At 41.0% G+C, this 14656-nt stretch overlaps 1 long non-coding RNA gene across 1 annotated transcript; it reads left to right on the top strand.

The window, feature by feature from the left end:
* Positions 1-6057: 6057 nt before the first annotated feature.
* Positions 6058-6965, top strand: LOC113063082 (uncharacterized). Its single transcript, XR_003278663.1, has 3 exons — positions 6058-6221; positions 6339-6388; positions 6870-6965. It is a non-coding gene; the product is annotated as an uncharacterized LOC113063082 (long non-coding RNA).
* Positions 6966-14656: the final 7691 nt, after the last annotated feature.

The raw sequence follows: 14656 nt of genomic DNA, 5'->3' as shown, positions 1-14656 counted from the left end.
ATTGTGATAAAAAGTACTTTGAATGCACTCTGAGTTGCTTCGCATGAAAGCATCTGGTTAGTATAAATGTACTGATAAACATACTGTAAGTGTAATTAATGTGTGTTTATTAGGCTAGCATATTTCTCCTGCCCTGTTCTACGCTGCATGAATCTGTCTAAAGCTTCTTGTGTGTGTGTGAGTGGGGGGGGGTTGTTTAATATACTACAATATATGTGTTTTCTTTCCTGTGCAAATGTAGAATATGCATGAAAAATTATGAATGCATTCAAGAGATTCTAAGTTACTACAGCAGCACAGTGGTTACCCTACACTGCTACACTGCTCTCCTGAATCTCCACTTTGGTCAGGCTAACAGTCAGAGGCAGGCCTTCATACATCGCATCTTTCAGAGAGATGGGTTGTGTATGTGTGTGTGAGTGCATGTGCATGAGTGAATTACGCTTAAATGGAGAGACAAGCCTTGTATCTCCTTTGTTGCGTAATCGTTGTGGAAAGCTGTCAGAGGAGGTTGGAGTTTGTTTTATTCTTTCATACGGAGGCAAGACTTCCAGTTTCTATTCTCTCGCATTCTTTTTTCTTCTATTCCCCTGTTGTTTCTTGTTTATTCCTTCTTTGTGTGTGTGTGTGTGAGTATGTGTATGCATGTGTGAAAAATGTAGTTCCTGTTGATTTCACACTTACAGAAAAAAAAAATAGAACTGTTGGAATTTGCTCAAGAATCGTTGCCGAACGGATGCTGTTATAAAAATAGCATGTGTGTGTAAATTGTTTGTACTAGAATTTGTGCATTTTATATCACACGTGACATGGTTTTAGATGTTTGAACACACAATGCCTGGGATGTTTCTGGATCAACAACGCTGCCATATTTGCTTTGTGGGTACTCAGTTACAGAAACATTAAGTGTATTTTGTGTGTCTCTAAATCATTCTTCATGATCCTATCTAATTTGCAGCACTAAATGTATTATACAATTTCAATCACTTACAAAATATTCTCAAAACTTATCATGAGTCACATTTTTTTCAGTAAATTTTATTTTAGATCATGAAAGTTATGTTTTTGTTTTTGATTTTGTTAACGCATTTTTAGCTTGATGCAAGAGATGATTTCATGTTAATATGTGTCACAATCACCATGGGTGTGACTATGAATAATCTTATATTTTTGTTATATTTTTGTAGATGTTTTGAACTTTTATAGTAAACAATAAAGCACATCAGTCCATGATTTACTGTAAACAAAATATAAATAATAAAGTAAAAGTATTGTGGAAAACATGCCTTAATTAATTTTGACTTCATTTTAACTGAATTTTAAAAGTTTTTTAATAAAAATAAAAAAATACGTAATGTACCAACAAAAAATTGGGTGTTGATACAGTTTTCACTCAAATATTGCTAGTAAATTACACAAAAAGTTGCAAAAAGAAAAAATGGCAAGCAATATGATACATTTAGTATGACATTTTCAGTACAAAGTCTGGAATTGTATTTTCTTTTGAAACATACTCTACCAATCTTTGTTTTATGTGAGAAAAATAAAATCGTACTCGGTTACGAACGTAACCTCGGTTCCCTGAGATACGGAACGAGTACTGCGTATGGGGAAAAGCTCCTTTTTTCCTCGATACTGAAGCCTTTTTTCAATAACGCAGTGCAACTGCACTGCCATTGGTTTAATCTGTAAACTTTTTTAAACCAATGACAGCGCTGCGTAGCTGCGCGAGCCTGTGGCGATGCAGCGCGCCAAAGCCCGCCAGAATGGGCGGGGCGAATGGCTATATAAGCAGGCAATCGCCAGAGGAAATCAGGTCATACGACTGAAGCGACGACACTGAACCCGCAGCCTCGTGGCACGGCATATAACGCAGTACTCGTTCCGTATCTCAGGGAACCGAGGTTACGTTCGTAACCGAGTACGTTCCCTTTCGATACTTCACTCATACTGCGTATGGGGAACGAATTCAACCGCGCCGTGCCACGGTAGGGAACGACAAGACTTAACTTGAACACCCTGGGGTCCAGAGGATAAGTGAGAGGGCCGGAGCCATCGAACCCTTGACGCTACACTGCTGAGAGGGAGCTAGCTCCCTGGAGGTGGTATGATGACAGAGTCTGCTAGAGGCTGTCGTATCAAACCGAAAGAACCCGAGCATGCAAGGTCGGGATATCCAAGTTATAGAACCTGACAAAAGTGGACGGCGAGGACCAGCCGGCCGCCTCACAGATGTCCTTGATAGAGACACCACTAGACCAGGCCCATGAAGAGGCCATCCCTCTAGTAGAGTGGGCTCTAACTCCTATGGGGCACTCAAGGCCCATAGAGGAGTAACATAGAGCGATAGCTTCAACTATCCAACGCGAGAGGCGTTGCTTTGAGACCGAAGACCCTTTGGTGCGGTCACCAAAGCAGACAAAAAGCTGGTCAGATTGCCTGAACGGCTGAGACCGCTCAATGTAAATTCTCAAAGCCCTCACTGGGCAGAGTAAATCCAGCTCTCACCATCTGTTGAGAGTACCGTCCTTCTGGAAACCGCCTGTAGGGGTACTCCACGACTGAACCAAACAGGGTTCATCCAAGGCTCCAGGGCTGCTAGACAGGCCTGGTTGACCCTGATGCGAAAGCGGCCGTGCCGCCAAGCATGAGGTGGGACCCGGAGTTTCAGCCAGTACTGCAAGGGCCGCATTCGTAGGAGGCCGAGCTGTAAAACTGGGGAGGCGGAAGCCATCAGCCCTAGCATCCTCTGAAAGAACTTCAGAGGGAAACAGGCTTTGTTCTTGACAGAGGCCGCGAGCTGCTGAAGTACAAGAGCGCGCTCTGGTGATATGACCGCCCTCATATTGACGGAGTCGAAAACTGCTCCCAGGAACGTAATACGTTGGCTGGGGAGCAGTGAGCTCTTGGCGAAATTGACCCTGAGTCCTAGGCACTGTAAGTGGCTCAGGAGCATGGATCTGTTGTGGTCTAGCTCGGTTCGTGACTGGGCTAGAATGAGCCAGTCGTCGAGATAGTTCAGAATGCGAATTCCCATCTGTCTCAGAGGGGAGAGCGCCTCGTTCATGCACTTCGTGAAAGTGCGGGGAGCTAGAGACAGCCCAAAGTGAAGGACTGTATATTGGTAAGCCACACCCTCGAACGCGAACCTCAAGAATCGTCTGTGATGGGGGGCTATCTGGATGTGAAAGTAAGCATCTTTCAGGTCCAGCGAGAAGAACCAGTCCTCGGGGCAAATCTGCGTGAGGATCTGCTTCAGTGTCAACATCTTGAACTTCCGTTTCATGAGAGAAAGGTTCAGATGTCTGAGGTCTAAGATGGGTCTGAGACCGCCATCTTTCTTGGGGACAAGGAAATAACGGCTGTAGAACCCCGACCCGCTGTCTGAGGGAGGAACTATCTCTATGGCTCCCTTCCTTAACAGCGTCATCACTTCGGTGCGGAGGACCTGAGCATCGTCCGGCTCTACCGAGGTGGGAATCACTCCGCGAAAACGCGGGGGTCTTCGGGCGAACTGCAGTGAGTATCCGTGTTTTATTATCCCCAACACCCACTTGGACACTCCGGGGATGGCCTGCCAGGCCTCGGCCCGCGTGACAAGGGGCTGGATAGTGTCGGATGGCAGACCGCTGATCAGGGGCCTGAACACCGACGAGTGTGGAAGAGGAAAAGTGCTCTCTTTTTGAAAATGTGAAATATTTATTGTGTTCGCCATAACAACGGCGCTTTGCGTGGACGCAACAACAGTGGGCCCAGGTCGCACAGCAGACAGGCGAGAGAGCTTCTGGGGTGGTCCGGCCGCAGCGGGACTTTGCCCCTTCCTCTTTCTTCCCCAACGATCAGGAGGATTTAGAGGGCGTCGGGTCCAGCACAATCCTTTGCCGGGGGCCCTGACGTCTAGGCGGTTTAGCGCGCCTAGTGGGGCGAGCTGGGTGCTGCTCCTTAGGGGGTGCCGCCTGGGGGGTAGAAGGGGCAGGTTTGCTCTGGTGCTGAGTCGGCGCAGTCCTGGGGCGACTCGGGGCAGAGGTGGAGCGCTTGGGCAGGAAGTGTCGCATGGCTTGGGACGACTTCTGTGCTGCAGTGAAGCGTTCTGTAAACCCTTCTACCGCTGGTCCGAAGAGGCCGCATGGAGAGACTGGGGCATCGAGAAAGGCCACTTTGTCGCTCTCCTTAATCTCTGTTAGGTTGAGCCAGAGGTGGCGCTCCAGCACAACCAGGTTGGCCATGGATCGTCCGATGGCCTGGGCCGTGGCTTTCGTGGCTCGCAGAGCCAAATCAGTGGCGCTGCGGAGGTCACGGAAAGCAGGTTCACTACAGCTAGACTCATCCAGGGAACGGAGAAGCTTTGCCTGGAACACCTGCAATATGGCCATGGTGTGCAGAGATGAAGCGGCTTGGCCCGCAGAAGTGTAGGCCCTGCCAGCCATGGCAGAGGTCGTCCTGCATGGCTTGGAAGGAAGGGCTCTCTTATTTTTCCACCCCACAGCCGCGGGGGGACAGAGGTGAGCAGCCACGGCCTCATCCAGGGGCGGCAATTGCTCATAGCCCTTCTCCTGAGAGCCATCTACTGAGCTGAGAGCTGCAGAGGAAGTGCGTAGGCGGGCCGAGTAGGGGGCGCGCCACGACTTTGTCAGCTCGTCATGAACCTCAGGGAAGAATGGGGCAGGTCGCTGGCGGGGGGCCTGGCGGCGTCCTGGCAGGTACCACTCGTCCAGCCTGCTGCGTGTCGGCTCTTCAGGGGGGGCCCACTCCAAATGGAGTTCCTCAACGGCCTTGGAGAGGATGCGGAGAAGCTCGGCATCCATCCCAGCTCTGGCGTCGATGGGCTCCAGTGACGGCAGGTGGGCGGGGTCAGAATCGCCGGCCCAGTCCTCCGTTTCAGAAGCCGCGAGTGACATGGAGTCGTCAAGCGGCTCGTCCTCCGATCCGCCAAAAGAGACGAGGTCGCTCGCTTCAGCCGAGGGACGCTGCTCTGGGCGTGAGAAGAGGACAGGGGACGGCTCTCTCATTGGAGAGGGTGAGGCACGCGGGCGCTGAGCCGGCGTGAGCTCACCCAAATCCGGGCGCTGGGCCCCTCTTCCCCGCTGTCTTTTCCTGGCCGGCTCGCGGGAGGAAAAAGACGGGAGGGCGCGAGGGGCGGGATTACTTTCATTAAAGAAAGCAATCCGCGAGCGCAGAGAGGCGAGACTCATGCTTTCACAAAAGCAGCATGAAGTCTCAGTGAGTGCAGCCTCAGCATGGGGTTTACCCAGGCAGAAAACACACTCACCATGGCCGTCGTCCTCATGCAGAGGGGCTCTGCATGTGCCACAGCTGTGGCGCGGCATGGCCGTCGCCGTTAAAACGGCGTTAGAAACGCTCTTTTAGAGCGGTGAAAACCGCTGGAAAAAGCTCTTTTAGGATCGCCGGATGGCGGCAGGAGATCGCTGAGAAGCGGCCGGAAGCGGGAAGCGGGCGGCCCGAGATCGGCGCTGAGAGCGGCTGTCTGCGAGTACGCCGGCGCTGCAGGCGGTCGGCGGTCTCAGCTGGTCCGCTGCGGTGCCTCTTCGACGGCGAGAGCTCGTTCCAGGCGAAGGCGTTCAGCAGAGATCCAACGAAGTGAAGTCGTCGCTGAAGGAGTAAGATCTGATTTCCTCTGGCGATTGCCTGCTTATATAGCCATTCGCCCCGCCCATTCTGGCGGGCTTTGGCGCGCTGCATCGCCACAGGCTCGCGCAGCTACGCAGCGCTGTCATTGGTTTAAAAAAGTTTACAGATTAAACCAATGGCAGTGCAGTTGCACTGCGTTATTGAAAAAAGGCTTCAGTATCGAGGAAAAAAGGAGCTTTTCCCCATACGCAGTATGAGTGAAGTATCGAAAGGGAACATGGTATAGTTTTTTTTTTTTTTTTTTATTAAGTGAAAGATCTGCATTTGTGGTTAAAAAGTATATACTTATACATAAGTTGCTGTTTTTGTTGTTGTTGTTTTGTTTTAGTTTTTTTTTTTTGTTAGCTTGTTTGTTTGTTTTTTTATGACCAATCGTTTCACTAGATAAGACCCCTATTCCTCAGGTGGGATCATGCAGAGTCTGCATTAAAACTGGAGTTTGGACCTTCAGCCCGTTGACCTCCACTGAAGTCCATTATATGGAGAAAAATCCTGGAATGTTTGTCTCAAAAACCTTGATTTCTTTGCGACCGAAAACAGAAAGACGTGAACATCTTGGATGACATGGGGGGGTGAGTAAATCATCAGCAAAGTTTTATTTTGGAAGAGAACTAATCCTGTGTTTGTGGGTTTGTGTGAATATATTTGTGCCTATGTTATTCACACATCTCTCTGTCCCTCTGCTGTAGGGTGCGTGTGATATGACCAGTAATTGTTTCCTAGGAGAAACACAGGACAAGTATGAACCAAACCTGTCAGACACTTATAACACATTAACTCACACAAACAACCTCTCTGCTCATTAGAGGCTGTTGTTGATTTTACTGCACTCACTGATCATTTACAGATGCACCTCTGTGTTCGTGTCACACGAATTCTTTTATAAGTTTATAAGTGCCTCATACTTTTCTTTCAGTTAATGTATAGTTGTTTTCCATGTGTGTGTGTGTGTGTGTTTGTGTGTGTGTGTCTAAAAGGGGAAGAAAAGATAATCCAAAAATATTGTTGTGAAAACTCTTATTACTGTGTTGAGGCGAATGTTTTGGTTTTCAAAATGATTACAACGCCATGTTTGTTCTCAAAAGCTTAAAGCAATAATTTGATATAAACCAAGTTTATAAGTTTTATATTGTTTCGATATGAAATCATTATATGTATACCGGATACCTTTATGTGTGTATTGTCGCAGTCTGAAGAAGTTTCTGTCTCTTCTTCCCCAGCCACAGTGAGGAAACATCAGTAGAAGTGCAGCCAGACTGTCTCAGCATCCGCTGCAGATGTCAGCCACATTTATCATTCTGACTCCAACAATAAACTCTTAAGATGTTTTTGTTGGTTTGTTTATTTGGTCGGTTCATGAGTCTAGCTATGCTTAATCTTAATCTTAACTGGTAAATATCTATATGTAATTAACAACATGTCCTCCAACCAATACGCCCGTATATGTCGTTTGTCAAAATCCTTGAACTACGACCAATCAAAATCATATATTACAGTTTCGCCACTATCGGCAACAGTACACTTCATATTAATGTTTTGTACACTTTTATCTACATCATAATTTGCGATTCGTTGGTGGCTCATTATGTTGTATGACGATATGCAATCATTCGATCATGGGTTAGATCCAAGAGCACGTGCATGAACGCACATGTTCATAAAATGTAAATCGTGATTTTGCATTATTTCTGTGAGGCTAGGTTCAGGGGCGGGTTTTGGTGTGGACATTCTTATGAATTATCCACCTAGTAAAATATGTATGAATTGCCATGAGATCAGACCACAAGCATAAAAGTAGATAATCAGAAATGTAAATCATTACATTATATTATTCAGTTTTGCTAAATGTGATGGTTTGCTGGTCAGGTTGGTCTGGGGTCTGGTTTAGGTTCATGCTGGGAGACTAGTTAGAACTGCTAAAGACCATCTTGGCTAGGCTGGGAGAACAACAGATGAGCATAAGCTGGTTTAAGCAGCCTTTATTTCAATAGGATTTGATAAATTATTGCTAGATAATGCATATATTCACATTTTTAGGGACAATAAAATATTTATCAGCATCTGATTCACTTGTGTTAAATTTGTTCATCAGCAGACTGATAGATTGGTAAACAAACGACTGCAGCAAAATCATTGAATATTAGATGCATAATTAGTTGAATCCATGCGCTTTCTCTGTTCTTTACACCAAGCACAAGCTTCTAATGCGTAGCTTAATAGCTTTATAAATATTCAACTGTCCAGCATCTGTTCTTAACATATATACCATTAATTGATATCGTTTAATACTACAAACGAGTAGATGAAAAAGGTGGATAAGTTATTGCTCTGTCGTTTTCCTGTCATCGTTTGGAGGTATAATTCAATGTCAATTCCAACTGGGATTTGACCCTGAGACCCTCTGAGTGTCTAACACTTAACTTCAGTGTATCATCTATAGCACGTTTTACCTTTAAATAAACCACATCTTTGTTTGCAGGTTAGTCCCAGTGAGATTTCAGATCTCAGATTTTTTCTTATTTCAGAGATCCTCAGATCAGTCTTTACCCTGCAGGGAGCTCTGCCTTTTATACTATTTTAATTTGACAGCGCGGTAGGCTATTTGATTTTGACTGTATGGCAGATTTTTACACCTTGTATAGGTGGAGTCAGAATCAATGTTCAGCGATTATGCGCTCACCAGGTGTGTGTGTGTGTGTGTGTGTGTGTGTATGTGAATTAGCTGATGTGTAGGGCCGGAGATTGACCCTGTCGGCACTCTTTCCATGTTGCTGCTACAGAGCTTATTTCTGCTGCCTCTTTGTTATTCTTGTCCTCGGACAGGCACTGCATCATGGATCTGCTTGTATTTTCTCTTGGGATGGCTAAAATACAATGTTCAAAGGTTCGTCTTTCTTTTCCGAATAGCTCTTTGTCCCTCATGTGTCCTGTCAAGGTTTGCAAAAACTGCAAACAAACTGATCTTTTCTAGAAAATTTACATTTTGATGACAGGATAGTTATTTTGCCACTCACACCATTAAATACATTAAAAGTGTAAGTGTGTGTGTGTGTGTATATATACTTACTGTTGATATTTATAACGTGACAGAGGATTGTTGTTTCAAATAAATGTATATTCATCAAGTAATGATAAAAAATATATTATAAGATTTCTTATTTTTTTATACTAATACAAAGATTTTGTTTTTTAATCATGTAGAGTCAGCTGCCTATTTAAAAAAAAAATTAAAATTAAATTTGTGATCTGATGTATCTTGTATCATCCTGAAGGGTTTTGTTTTGACACGATGAGCGGCTGACTGTGCAATATCTGACTTATTACAAGCCTTCTTAAGTAATACATAAATAAATGGACATGAAATATTGATTTAAGTCAAAATAATTTTATTAAGAGGGAAGACAGGCACTGATACGAAAGACACAGAGACACAAAGCTAGCATGCATGTCAAAAAAAAAAAACCCTCTTAAAAATAGCTAATAGAAAATAGAAAATATTTGACCGATCAGTATTCCAGAAAGCTGTGTTTTAATAAATATTTAATCTAATATTATAATCTAATCTAAAAATTTAATAAAGTTATTCTACAGTGATTACAAAAGTTTTTGTCTTTCACATTTTTATTTCAGTTTATATTCTCCAGTTTCCTAAAGTTCTTAGACGAGTCTGTTTTAATTTGCAGCTAATAGCACATTTTCTATTATTAATGTGGTTCTTGTTAGGAAAACATTGTATTGAAATCTCTCATATTTCTTCAACTACTTCACACTGATCTCCAGCTGCTATGTTGATATTTTCAGCCTAATGTTTTTATTTAATTATTTATTTATTTTTTAACAAAATAAAAAAATGAGTTTAAAAATCTCTGTCTTACTGGTATTGATCTTAAGATCCGTGGCCTTTGACCCGCCTGCCTTTAGCTGCTAGTGTTTGCTTCCTCGCAAGCACTGTTAGTTCCTTCAAGAAATGCAAATGTGGTCTTTAGTCATTCTTTTATGCAGGTACTCAGAATATATTTGGATGTAAGTCCGAACATCTCTCTCTCTCGCTCACTTATTCTCCACAGAAATGAGGTCCACCCAGGTGTTCATTAAGGGCTGATCGATTCATCTCTGGCTCAGCTGATATCATATTTCCCTCAGAAAGTGCTCCTGATGAGCGGCATTATTGAAAACTGTAGATGTGGATGAGCAGCAGCAGGAGCCTTTTCTGCTTACAGTACAGCATAATGAATGATGTGATATTGCTTTATAAATATGCACATTGCCTAGTTGTGCTCGCTGATGTGAGATCCTGCGTAAAAAAACATTGACTTTCTGTCAATAAGTTTGTGATGGAGAGTAAAACAGGGTCGTATTTATTTGACTCATACTCATTGGGGATTGTAGCATTAAATGCCGAAGACATCAATCCTTGCCATGGGGCATTTGTGTTTGCATTTTCTCAATATCTGTTTATAGGTGTGTGCATTTCTGTGAGCTGCTCTGTTTTATGTTAGGGTCTATATGATTGGACAAGTATTAAGGTCAAATATTATGAAAGTTGCTGCCGCTGGTCATTCTCAGGAACACATTGCCATTTGTGTGTCACTGTTACTTACTAGATAAGAATTTAAGAATAGCACGATATAGATACTGAGACAGAAAAAAAAAAGAAAAAAGGAAAGGTAAGATGAGATGAACAAGAGACCGAGTTTACTATTTAAATGTTTGTCCTCAGTAAGATTTTTTTATTTTTTTAAAGATTTTTTTTTAAATACTTACCAAGGCTGTACTTGTTTGATCAAAAATCAAAAATAAAAATTAATATTCTGAATAATAATTACAATTAAAAAGATTTGTTTTGTATTTTAATTTAAATATCATCTATTATTTTTAACTGAAATATAATTTATTCCTGTGATGGCGAAGACGATATCCTTCAGAAATCATGCTAATATGCTGACTCAAGAAGAATTTATTATTGTTATCAATGTTGAAAAATGTTTGTATTGTATTGTACAGCATTGAACAGTAAGAATACAACATAGTGATTTATTAACAGAAACAAAATACTAATTAATAAATAAAGAAATATAAATATAAATATACAGAATGTTTGTTTGTTACAGAACTCAATAATATTGTAAATATATTTTTTATATACATTATAATGTGCAGTTGACCGTTTTGGCTTATTCAGACCAAAAAAACTATTTAAACTTAAAAACTATCTAAATCTAACCAGGTTGGCAGAAAACATGTTTTGAAAGAACATGGTTATTGATTTTTTTTCTTTCTTTTCCTGATTGCAGTTTGTGATCTATTCCAAAAAACACAGAAACCAGGAAAGCTATGAGAATATATATATATATATATATATATATATATATATATATATATATATATATATATATATATATATATATATATATATATATATATATATATATATAAAATATTATAATTATAATTATTATTATTTTTTTTTATTATTTTTTTTTTGGGGGGGGGGGACTTTGTAAGTGGAAGAAGAAAGAAAAAAGAAGTGTAAGATGATCATGCCACTGATTGCTCTGTTGGCTGAGAATGACCATATTACTGCACTTAAGAGTAATTATTTTTATTATTTTATTATTTTTAACTTTAATCAGCAAGAAAGTTGCGGGAGAGAGAGAGGAACCAGACACCACACAGGACACACATCTGAACCTGCGTCTCCCTTGTGTGCTCATGTTTGCTTGCTTTTTGCTCTCATTCACATTCCTCCCCCTCTCCCTCCATCACATGCTTTCATGCTGAAGATAGTCTTTCTGGTTAGTGGTGTATCTTGTGAAGAACTCCAGAATGAAAGGAGATAAGAGGAGCCCGACCTCCTACAATCACTTACTTGTTGGGATGATATTCCCCAGCTCTGGCAGTGTCTGTGTGGGATAGTCGGGCCCAGAGGAGGGGGCAGATTGGCTGATAACATGTCTTTGTCTGTGGTCATTCAGCGTTTCACTGATATCTCTTGACCTCGTTTTTATCTGGGTGCTGTGCCTGTCTGACATTCCATAGTTCCAGCCTCCTCTTTAACCCCCCCAGCCCCCAGATATCTTGTTCTTGGTATTTGGAGAATTTTGAAACTGAACTCAGCGGTTTTCCACTGGTCCCTATTACATTCTCAAAATGACAATGATGTGTTCAGAGACCCTTCAGGACATAATAGCCAGAACCTCAAATAGCACAGGCATGTTCTCAGAGATATGGCCATGAATGTACATTTGTCAGTTCTCTAAAGGCCATTTCTCTCTCTTCCATATGTTTAGGATCATACAGTGTCATATTAAAATATATATTTAAATTAGTGCTGTCGAACGATTAATTGCATCCAAAATAAAAGTTTTTATTTACATAATATACAGTATTGTTGAAAATAATAGCAGTACAATGTGACTAACCAGAATAATCAAGGTTTTTCGTATATTTTTTTATTGCTACGTGGCAAACAAGTTACCAGTAGGTTCAGTAGATTCTCAGAAAACAAATGAGACCCAGCATTCATGATATGCACGCTCTTAAGGCTGTGCAATTGGGCAATTAGTTGAATTAGTTGAAAGGGGTTCGTTCAAAAAAATAGCAGTGTGGCATTCAATCACTGAGGTCATCGATTTTGTGAAGAAACAGGTGTGAATCAGGTGGCCCCTATTTAAGGATGAAGCCAACACTTGTTGAACATGCATTTGAAAGCTGAGGAAAATGGGTCGTTCAAGACATTGTTCAGAAGAACAGCGTACTTTGATTAAAAAGTTGATTAGAGAGGGGAAAACCTATAAAGAGGTGCAAAAAATGATAGGCTGTTCAGCTAAAATGATCTCCAATGCCTTAAAATGGAGAGCAAAACCAGAGAGACGTGGAAGAAAATGGAAGACAACCATCAAAATGGATAGAAGAATAACCAGAATGGCAAAGGCTCAGCCAATGATCACCTCCAGGATGATCAAAGACAGTCTGGAGTTACCTGTAAGTACTGTGACAGTTAGAAGACGTCTGTGTGAAGCTAATCTATTTTCAAGAATCCCCCGCAAAGTCCCTCTGTTAAAAAAAAGGCATGTGCAGAAGAGGTTACAATTTGCCAAAGAACACATCAACTGGCCTAAAGAGAAATGGAGGAACATTTTGTGGACTGATGAGAGTAAAATTGTTCTTTTTGGGTCCAAGGGCCACAGGCAGTTTGTGAGACGACCCCCAAACTCTGAATTCAAGCCACAGTACACAGTGAAGACAGTGAAGCATGGAGGTGCAAGCATCATGATATGGGCATGTTTCTCCTACTATGGTGTTGGGCCTATTTATCGCATACCAGGGATCATGGATCAGTTTGCATATGTTAAAATACTTGAAGAGGTCATGTTGCCCTATGCTGAAGAGGACATGCCCTTGAAATGGTTGTTTCAACAAGACAATGACCCAAAACACACTAGTAAACGGGCAAAGTCTTGGTTCCAAACCAACAAAATTAATGTTATGGAGTGGCCAGCCCAATCTCCAGACCTTAATCCAATTGAGAACTTGTGGCGTGACATCAAAAATGCTGTTTCTGAAGCAAAACCAAGAAATGTGAATGAATTGTGGAATGTTGTTAAAGAATCATGGAGTGGAATAACAGCTGAGAGGTGCCACAAGTTGGTTGACTCCATGCCACACAGATGTCAAGCAGTTTTAAAAAACTGTGGTCATACAACTAAATATTAGTTTAGTGATTCACAGGATTGCTAAATCCCAGAAAAAAAAAATGTTTGTACAAAATAGTTTTGAGTTTGTACAGTCAAAGGTAGACACTGCTATTTTTTTGAACACACCCCTTTCAACTAATTGCCCAATTGCACAGCCTTAAGAGCGTGCATATCATGAATGCTGGGTCTTGTTTGTTTTCTGACAATCTACTGAACCTACTGGTAACTTGTTTGCCACGTAGCAATAAAAAATATACTAAAAACCTTGATTATTCTGGTTAGTCACATTGTACTGCTATTATTTTGAACAATACTGTATGCAATGAACAAAACATATGTTCTTATAATATTTGCATGTGTATTTATACATAATGAATATACACAGTACACACGCATATATTATGTAAACAAAAACTTTTATTTTGGATGCAATTAATCGTTTGACAGCACTAATTTCAATCAGTGGTATTTTTAGTAAGTTTAATTATAGATTAATATAAAATATGTTTTGTAAAAAATACAAGTAAATTGTTCAAACATATGGATTTTTATTTGTCCAGTTAGTAGTTATTTTTGGATTACCTATTAAATTATTTGGACAACTTGTCTGTTATTTTATTTCTATTTTTATATGTATGTATTTCTTTTGTTTGTTTTATTTATATTTATTGTGTGTGTGTGTGTGTGTGTGTGTGTGTGTGTGTGTGTGTGTGTGTGTGTGTGTGTGCGTGTGTGTGTGTGTTGGCATATAAACCCCGTAAGTCAAAAAGTATGACTATCTAATAAAATATTAGATATAAAATGTATATAACTATATGTTTATATTTTATAAAGACCTTTTTTATGCTCACTATGGCTGTATTTATTGAATTAAAACATACAATAAATATTGGGAAATATTGTAAAAATGTATTGTAACTTTTCTGTTTTCAATTTAAAATGTAATTTATCCCTGCGAGGGCAAAGCTGAATTTTCAGCATCCATTTCTTCAGTGTCACATGATCCTTCAGAAATCATTTTAATATGCTGATATGCTGGTGGTCAAGAAATATTTTTTATTATCAGTGTGGAAAATTGTGCTACCTAAACATTCTGTGGAAACTATTATACACTACCATTCCAAAGGTCAGGGTAAAGTAATATAAAGTAAAATAAAATGAATACTTTTGTCAAAAGTGGCGAACAAAACATTTATAAAAAATCTATATAAAATAAATGCTTATTAGATTGATTTCTGAAGACACTGAAGACTGGAGTAAAGGCTGCTGAAAATGAAAATATAAGTGTAAAGCAGTTCTTTCGTGGGAAG

The sequence above is a fragment of the Carassius auratus genome, chromosome 1, assembly GCF_003368295.1.
Source record: "Carassius auratus strain Wakin chromosome 1, ASM336829v1, whole genome shotgun sequence".
NCBI classification, from domain to species: domain Eukaryota; kingdom Metazoa; phylum Chordata; class Actinopteri; order Cypriniformes; family Cyprinidae; genus Carassius; species Carassius auratus.
Note: the sequence above shows the minus strand (reverse complement) of the source record. Positions and strands in the feature narration are given on the sequence as shown.